A 7,500-nucleotide genomic window follows, 5' to 3' on the forward strand; every position below is an offset into this window, starting at 1 on the left:
TCTTTCAAAACGTTTGGTTTTTTTATCGCTTCCTTTGTTTTTTTTGGTGAATTTTTCACTTTTTTTATTTGTTCAATTTTGTGCAATTTTTTATTTTAATTTTTTTAACTTTCCAACATTTTTGGTGATTTTTTAAAGAAACGATGACGTCATTTATCAGCCGGAAACTGTAAAAACAGAAATCACTGTTGGATTTTCTGACTGTCTTTGACTTTCAAGGTATATTTAGTTATCCAAAACTTTTCCAAACCTGTAAATTGTTTTTTGCAAATAACAAAATCCATGACTTTTCCAGGTTTTCCATGACCACGTGAATGCCGTAATATCAGCTCCGTGGTGTTGCTTAATAACATCAGAACAGAAACCAAACAACATGCAGCTAAAAATACACACACACACACACACACACACACACACACACACACACACACACACACACACACACACACACACACACACACACACACACACACACACACACACACACACACACACACACACACACACACACACACACACACACACACACACACACACACACACACAGACACTCACACACACACACACACACACACACACACACACACACACACACACACACACACACACACACACACACACACACACACACACACACACACACACACAGACACTCACACACACACACAGACACTCACACACACACACACACACACACTCTCACACACACATACACACACACACACACACTCACACACACACACACACACTCTCACACACACACACACACACACACACACACACACACACACACACACACACACACACACACACACACACACACACACACACACACACACACACACACACACACAGACACTCACACACACACACACACTCACACACACTGACACTCTCACACACACACACACACACACACACACACACACACACACACACACACACACACACACACACACACACACACACACACACACACTCAGATAGCTGAGATGCCTGCTGCAGCCGTTTTAGCCTCGCAGGCTAACTTTAGTTCGGAGTTTCGGCCGCTCAAAGTTGCTCATAATTCAGATCAATCTGGCCAAAAGTATGTGGACGCTCACAAACTTCTGCTCTGTTATTTTCGTCACGTTTTCGTCACGTTTTCATCACGTTTTCGTCACATTTGTCCCATTGAACTCCACTGAGGGAGACGTTTTAATTTTAGTCAACACTTGAACCGGCACCTGAAACTGATGTCACTCAGAGAGACAAAAAACCAAAATCTTTTCTAAACAAACACCTGAGATCTTGCGGCATCACTGTCTGACTACAAACTGGATCCCTCTCACAGTATTTCCATCCGGCTCCCGGTGGAAGATATTTCACCAAACCTCCTTTAAGAAATGGAACATTTTAACGTTTGTTTACATTTTCACAAAAACTCAAAACTCTAGAAACACGAGATAAAAGCCGTCACACGTCGACGGCGTTCAGGTCAATTCGGCATCAATATAATCCATCGATAATCCGTCTTTGAGTTCAAACGTGAGGATTTTTTGGCCTGGGCTCCGTGTCGGCCTCCGTTTGTCGGCTGTTATTTTGATGGGAGGAGTCAGTGAGAATCGCAGGTTTTAAACGTGAAGATATTTCAGTCAAATTAAAATGTTTGATTAAACTCTGAATCTCGTTCACAACTCAAACACTTTCTCCTCATTTTCTGAAAAAACCCCGACTTTTTCACATTTTTGTTTCCTGTTTACTGACCGCCGGGTTTCTACTTCCTGTTTGCTTTTTGAATTTCACGTCACTGAACTTCAGTTTTTTCAGAGACACTAAAAACTTTCAGTAAAACTGAACTTTTTTGATTTTATTGGAACTTCAATACGAGAAAAAGACGAAGTTTCGTGATCAGCTGACTCACTGAGATCACGGAGCAAAGTCACGATTTGGACATTTATCCGCGGCAGACAATCTCTGTAAAGCGGTTTGGGATGCGGCCGGCGTGAAGCTCATCGTGGATCAAAAGACGGACGACAGAAATGATTCGAGTTCCTGCAGCTGACGTTGCCATGGTGATGAAATTTCTACTTTCAACTAAATGTTTGATGCCAGTTTTGATTCGCGTGTATCAAATTTTTATTTTTCTAAAAAGAGAAATATAACGTTATAAAAAAACGACTTATTTCCTGTTCAGAAACACGAACAGTAAGAGAGACAAAGCAGCGATACGAGGAAAACTTACATTTCTCAAACTGTCAGAATCGAAATGTTCGAACGAATCGATGTTTCTGACGACAATAAAACGAACCGATGCCAAAATAAACTTCATTAACTTTGAGAAATATTCATTAAAGGGCTTTAAAAGTTTGAAATAAAGGACTAAAATAATCGTTGATTAATTTGAGGATTAGTTCGTTCGATTAGTCGTCTGATCTGTAAAATGTCAATAAAGTAAAAAAGGTCAAAAACGTCTCGTTTTGTCCGAAGACGTTCAGTTTTCAGACGAGAGGAAGCAGAAAAACTTCACGTTTTAGAGGCTGAAATCAGACGTTTCAGCTTCTACTCAAACTGATCAATCATTCATCAAAGTAACTGATGAGCGATTTAATAAACGACGACTAATCGATTAATTTCGGCCTCATGATTCACTGAGTTTCACCTGTTTCACTGAATATTCACCTGAAGCTGCTCCGCCCAAACTATTTAACTATTTTGTGCTTTTTTAAGAATTATTTATCATGTTTTGTGTATTTGAACGTATTAATATTATTTAAATCTGAGATATTTAACTTTTGGTACTTTAAAGAATATTTAGATTTGTTTTGTGATTTGTAAAATGTTTGTTTTTAGTATTTTAAATTCATGATAATTATAATTAAAAATCTAATTTAAAACAGTTTTAAAACCTTAAATTAGTTGAAATTAGTTTTTTTAAGAAGCAAAATATATTGCAGTAAGTAAAACAGTAAAATTATAATAAAAACTTTATTTAAGAAGGTAAACAAACATCAATGTGGTATTTATCATGTTTGAGTTCAAACTAAAAAAATAAGTTTATATGAATTCAAGTTCAAATTAAAACTCGTTTTCATTATTAGAACATAATACTTTTTCATTATTATCTACATTTATGTATTTATATGAAGTATTTCTGATTCTGAAAACTCTGATGAACTGAAGGTAAATTTAACTGTATACATGCTGTATTTTGTCGTAAAGTTTGAAGTAAAGTTTGAAGTAAAGTTTGAAGTAAAGTTTGAAGTAAAGTAAAATAGTCCATTGATAGTAAATGTTGATAAATTAATATAATTTAATTAGTGAAATTGAATTATGTCCATAAATCCATGTTACTTTTTAAATGAAGTTTTTCTGCTTCTGAAAATACTTCTAGTAAAACTTGCACTGAAGTATATTTCAGAGTATTAGTACATGAGTCAGACGGTGATGAAACTGTAGTTTTCGTGTTCTCACGTTAACGGGAAGATGACTCACCTCTACCGGAGGAAACGGGGAGTCTCGTGGAGGCCACGCGCTGGTCGCTCACTGTGTCGTCATGTCCCCGCTCACAAACAAACAAACAAACAAACAAACAAACAAACAAACAAACAAAGGGACCGCAGCTCCGCCGGTGAGCGGCCGCGCTCCCGCTGCTGGTCCCGGTCCCGGTGCGGGTCCCGGTGCTCCGGGCCTGTCGGTACCGGGACAGAGTCAGTTGGGTGGGGGCGCTGCTGTGTCACACATGCGCACACACGCACACACGCGCGCGAGCGTTAAGAAAAGTTTAAAGACTCACCGGAGAGGGTCCTCCGGTTAACGGCGGCCGCTCCCGGGGCTGACGTCACCGTCGGTGCCCGCGGAGGATCACCGGAGCGCTGCGGCCCGCGGCGGGGCGGACAATCACGGCGGCTCCGGGACCTAAACTCGGTAATCCGGAGGTCTGAGGGGCCGGGGGCCGCCGCCGCCGCTCCGGTCCGAGGGGCCGCGGGGGGAGATTGACGGTAAACCGGGAGAGAGCGGAGACTTTGACCGGAAAGCGGAGTTTTCGAGGCGGAAAGAGGATCCGGAGCGGGGGGGGGGGAGCAGAGAGGCTGGCCGGTGGCCTGGCCGCGCGGCGGGTCTGCGCGTGACAGTGCGGGCGCGCTCCCGTGACGGAGGCGTGCAGGAGCCGCGCGGAGAGGAGCCAGTCAGCCGTCAGCCCCGGGGGCCCCGCCCCGGTCCGCCCGCAGACACCGAGAGGAGGTCTCACTCTGACTCCTTTTACTCAGACCGGGAACCTGAACCAGGACTACAGTCCGGCAGAGTCCGGAGGACTGAAACCGACAAAATAAATACATGGAGACATAAAATACAAAATATTTAACTTCCAAAAATAATTAATAATCTGTCAGTTTTCATATGTTTTTATTATTTTCCACTTTATTTAATTTCCCATTTGGCACATTTATTCATTTATTTTCATTTCATGTATTTGTGTGATTATTTATGCATTTCTGTCTGTAAATGTGTTTGAATTTCAGGTTTATTTTCTGAAAAATATGTACTTAAATACAGAACTTGGGTAAAATACTTAGTTACTTTCCAAAACTGTCACCTACTATCATAGTAATCTTAATTTATAAAGTAATCAGTAACTGAGCATTAGGAGCGTGTGTATTTTTTAATGATGTAGTGACTCATCTTCTCAAACAGACGATCTCCACCTCCACCCGGGTGACGTCACGCAGGGACCGGGACACTCGGCGGGGACACGCGCACACAGGAAGTTAAAGGAGCAGTCTCACAGAAGGACAATCATTTCAAAGTTATATTTCACTCATTTCTTTCTGCTTTTTCAGATATTTTCTTGAACTTTTCCTGCTGATTTTTGGGTCATTTCTTATTAACCCTTTAAAACCTGGAACGACGTCACTTTTCCTGCTGCCGTCAAAAGTTCAGAAGAATGTTTAAACATTTTTAAAAATTATGTTCCAGTGTTATTATGATTATTATTATCCATTAACTTAAAATTATTATGATTGGATTATTATTATTATTATTATAAATATAATAAAATATATAAAGTAAAAACGTTTTTTCCAGGACATTTTCATTTTCATGTTAAATTTGTTTTTCTTTTTTTTCAACTTTTTTTTGGGCTAATTTTCAGCTAATTTTCTCACTTCTATGTTTTACTGTGTAAGTTTATGTGTGTGTGTGTGTGTGTGTGTGTGTGTGTGTGTGTGTGTGTGTGTGTGTGTGTGTGTGTGTGTGTTCAGTCAACATCAAACATCACAAGCGTCTGTAAAACAGGAGGGGGAGGAAACACCTGGAGGAGAGAGGAAACACACACACACACACACACACACACACTCACACACACACACTCACACACACACACACACACACAGAAAAATAAATGAGTGTTTCTGTTCGTGTCTTCGTGCTGATTGTTGCGTCTGACCTTTGACCTCCGTGGTCATTTCCTGCTGTGATGTCACAGACAGTGTGAACGGGTCACGTGACACCACAGGGCGCCGCTGCGCTCACACGCCTCTTTCTTAAAGCGAACTTTACATGTAAAAGGTAAGTTTTCCTCTGACCGGAGACGTCGGCGCTGAGCTCCTGTTAACACACTGACTCTGAAATAAAATGAATTCTAAATAAAAATTCAAACACACAAACTGAGCGGCAGAAAATCACCTGCTGTTTTTATAGTTAAAGTTTTTCAATTTTATAAAAAAAACAAAAAAACTAACATACAGAGAATAAAATGACAAAATAAAAGTGAGAGCAATCTACTATAAATAAACTAATAGCATCTGTCTATATGTGTCAAATATATACTGTAAATATATGATCATATATAACTATACATCAGTGAAGATTTTAAAGGGTTAAGTCTGTTAAATGAATTAGTCAGTCAGTCATTTTCTGTATTTTCTGTCAGAAAATGACATTATGAAAATGACAGTATTTTCTGTCCTCATAAGGGTCGCGGGGGGGCTGGAGCCAATCCCAGCTGTCATCGGGCAGAAGGCGGGGTCACCCTGGACAGGTCGCCAGACCATCGCAGGGCTGACACATATAGACAGACAACCACACACACTCAGTCACACCTAAGGGCAATTTAGAGTCACTGATCAGCCTGAGCTGCAGGTCTTTGGACTGTGGGAGGAAGCCGGAGACCCGGAGAGAACTCACGCAGACACGGGAGAACACGCAAACTCCGCACAGAAGGGCCCCGCCCGGACCGAACCCCGTTCCAACCGGGATTAGAACCAGGGACCCTCTTGCTGTGAGGCAACAGTGCTAACCACAAAGCCACCGTGCTGCCCCTGTTAAATGAATTAATTTTTTAAAAATTAAAAAATTAGTAATAATTTTTAAAATTAAATTAATAATTAATAAATAAATAAATAATAAATAATAAAGAGTCGCGTCTCTGCGGTCTGACCGTCAGGTTCTTCGTCTGAGCTGAAGTTGGATGTTTTGCGCCTCCTGCAGGTCAGAGAGAGAAACACACTCACACTGTCTCTATGACTCACCTGAGCACGCTCACCTGGGCTGTGACATCACAGGTTTCCTGTGAGGTCGTCGTGATGTCATCCGGCCCGTCACCTGCAGACTGACGGAGGTCACTGTTTATTATTATTGTTGTTGCTTTATTTGTTGTTGTTGTTTTATTTGTTGTTGTTGTTTTATTTGTTGTTTTATTTGTTGTTGTTGCTGTTGTTGTTGTTTTATTTGTTGTTGTTTTATTTGTTGTTTTTTTTGTTGTTGTTGCTGTTGTTGTTTTATTTGTTGTTGTTGTTTTATTTGTTGTTTTATTTGTTGTTGTTGCTGTTGTTGTTTTATTTGTTGTTGTTGTTGTTGTTGTTTTTTTTGTTGTTGTTGCTGTTGTTGTTGCTGTTGTTGTTGTTTTATTTGTTGTTGTTGCTGTTGTTTTATTTGTTGTTGTTGCTGTTGTTATTGTTGCTGTTGTTGTTGTTGTTGTTGCTGTTGTTGTTGTTGTTGCTGTTGTTGCTGCTGTTGTTGTTGCTGTTGTTGTTATTGTTGTTGCTGTTGTTGCTGTTTTATTTGTTGCTGTTGTTGCTGCTGTTGTTGTTGCTGTTGCTGTTGTTGTTGTTGCTGTTGTTGTTGTTGTTGCTGTTGTTTTATTTGTTTCTGTTGTGGTTTTATTTGTTGTTGTTGCTGTTGTTGCTGTTGTTGTTTTATTTGTTGCTGTTGTTGCTGCTGTTGTTGTTGCTGTTGTTTTATTTGTTGCTGTTGTTGCTGCTGTTGTTGTTGCTGTAGCTGTTGTTGTTGCTGTTGTTGTTGTTGCTGTTGTTTTATTTGTTGCTGTGGTTTTATTTGTTGTTGTTGTTGGTGTTGCTGTTGTTGTTGTTGTTGCTGTTGTTTTATTTGTTGCTGCTGTTGTTGTTGCTGTTGTTGTTGTTGCTGTTGTTGTTGTTGTTGCTGTTGTTTTATTTGTTGTTGCTGTTGTTTTATTTGTTGTTGTTGGTGGTGGTGCTGTTGTTGTTTTGTTTGTTGTTGTTGTTG

The 7,500-nt window shown here is 40.2% G+C and overlaps 1 protein-coding gene across 1 annotated transcript in view; it reads right to left on the reverse strand.

Annotated features, from left to right (window-relative positions):
• LOC121940130 (kinesin-like protein KIF1C) overlaps positions 1-4,182 on the reverse strand; it is a 30,396-nt gene extending 26,214 nt beyond the window's left edge. The window contains exons 1-2 of the mRNA XM_088073395.1: positions 3,776-4,182; positions 3,475-3,670 (exon numbers count right to left, since the gene is read on the reverse strand). The gene's annotated coding sequence lies outside the window, so the exon portion shown is untranslated. The remainder of the gene's footprint in view (positions 1-3,474; positions 3,671-3,775) is intronic.
• Between the last annotated feature and the right edge of the window lie 3,318 nt (positions 4,183-7,500).

This window comes from Plectropomus leopardus, chromosome 23 (genome assembly GCF_026936395.1).
Source record: "Plectropomus leopardus strain MGB_pleo_1.0 chromosome 23, ASM2693639v1, whole genome shotgun sequence".
Taxonomy (NCBI): Eukaryota; Metazoa; Chordata; class Actinopteri; order Perciformes; family Serranidae; genus Plectropomus; species Plectropomus leopardus.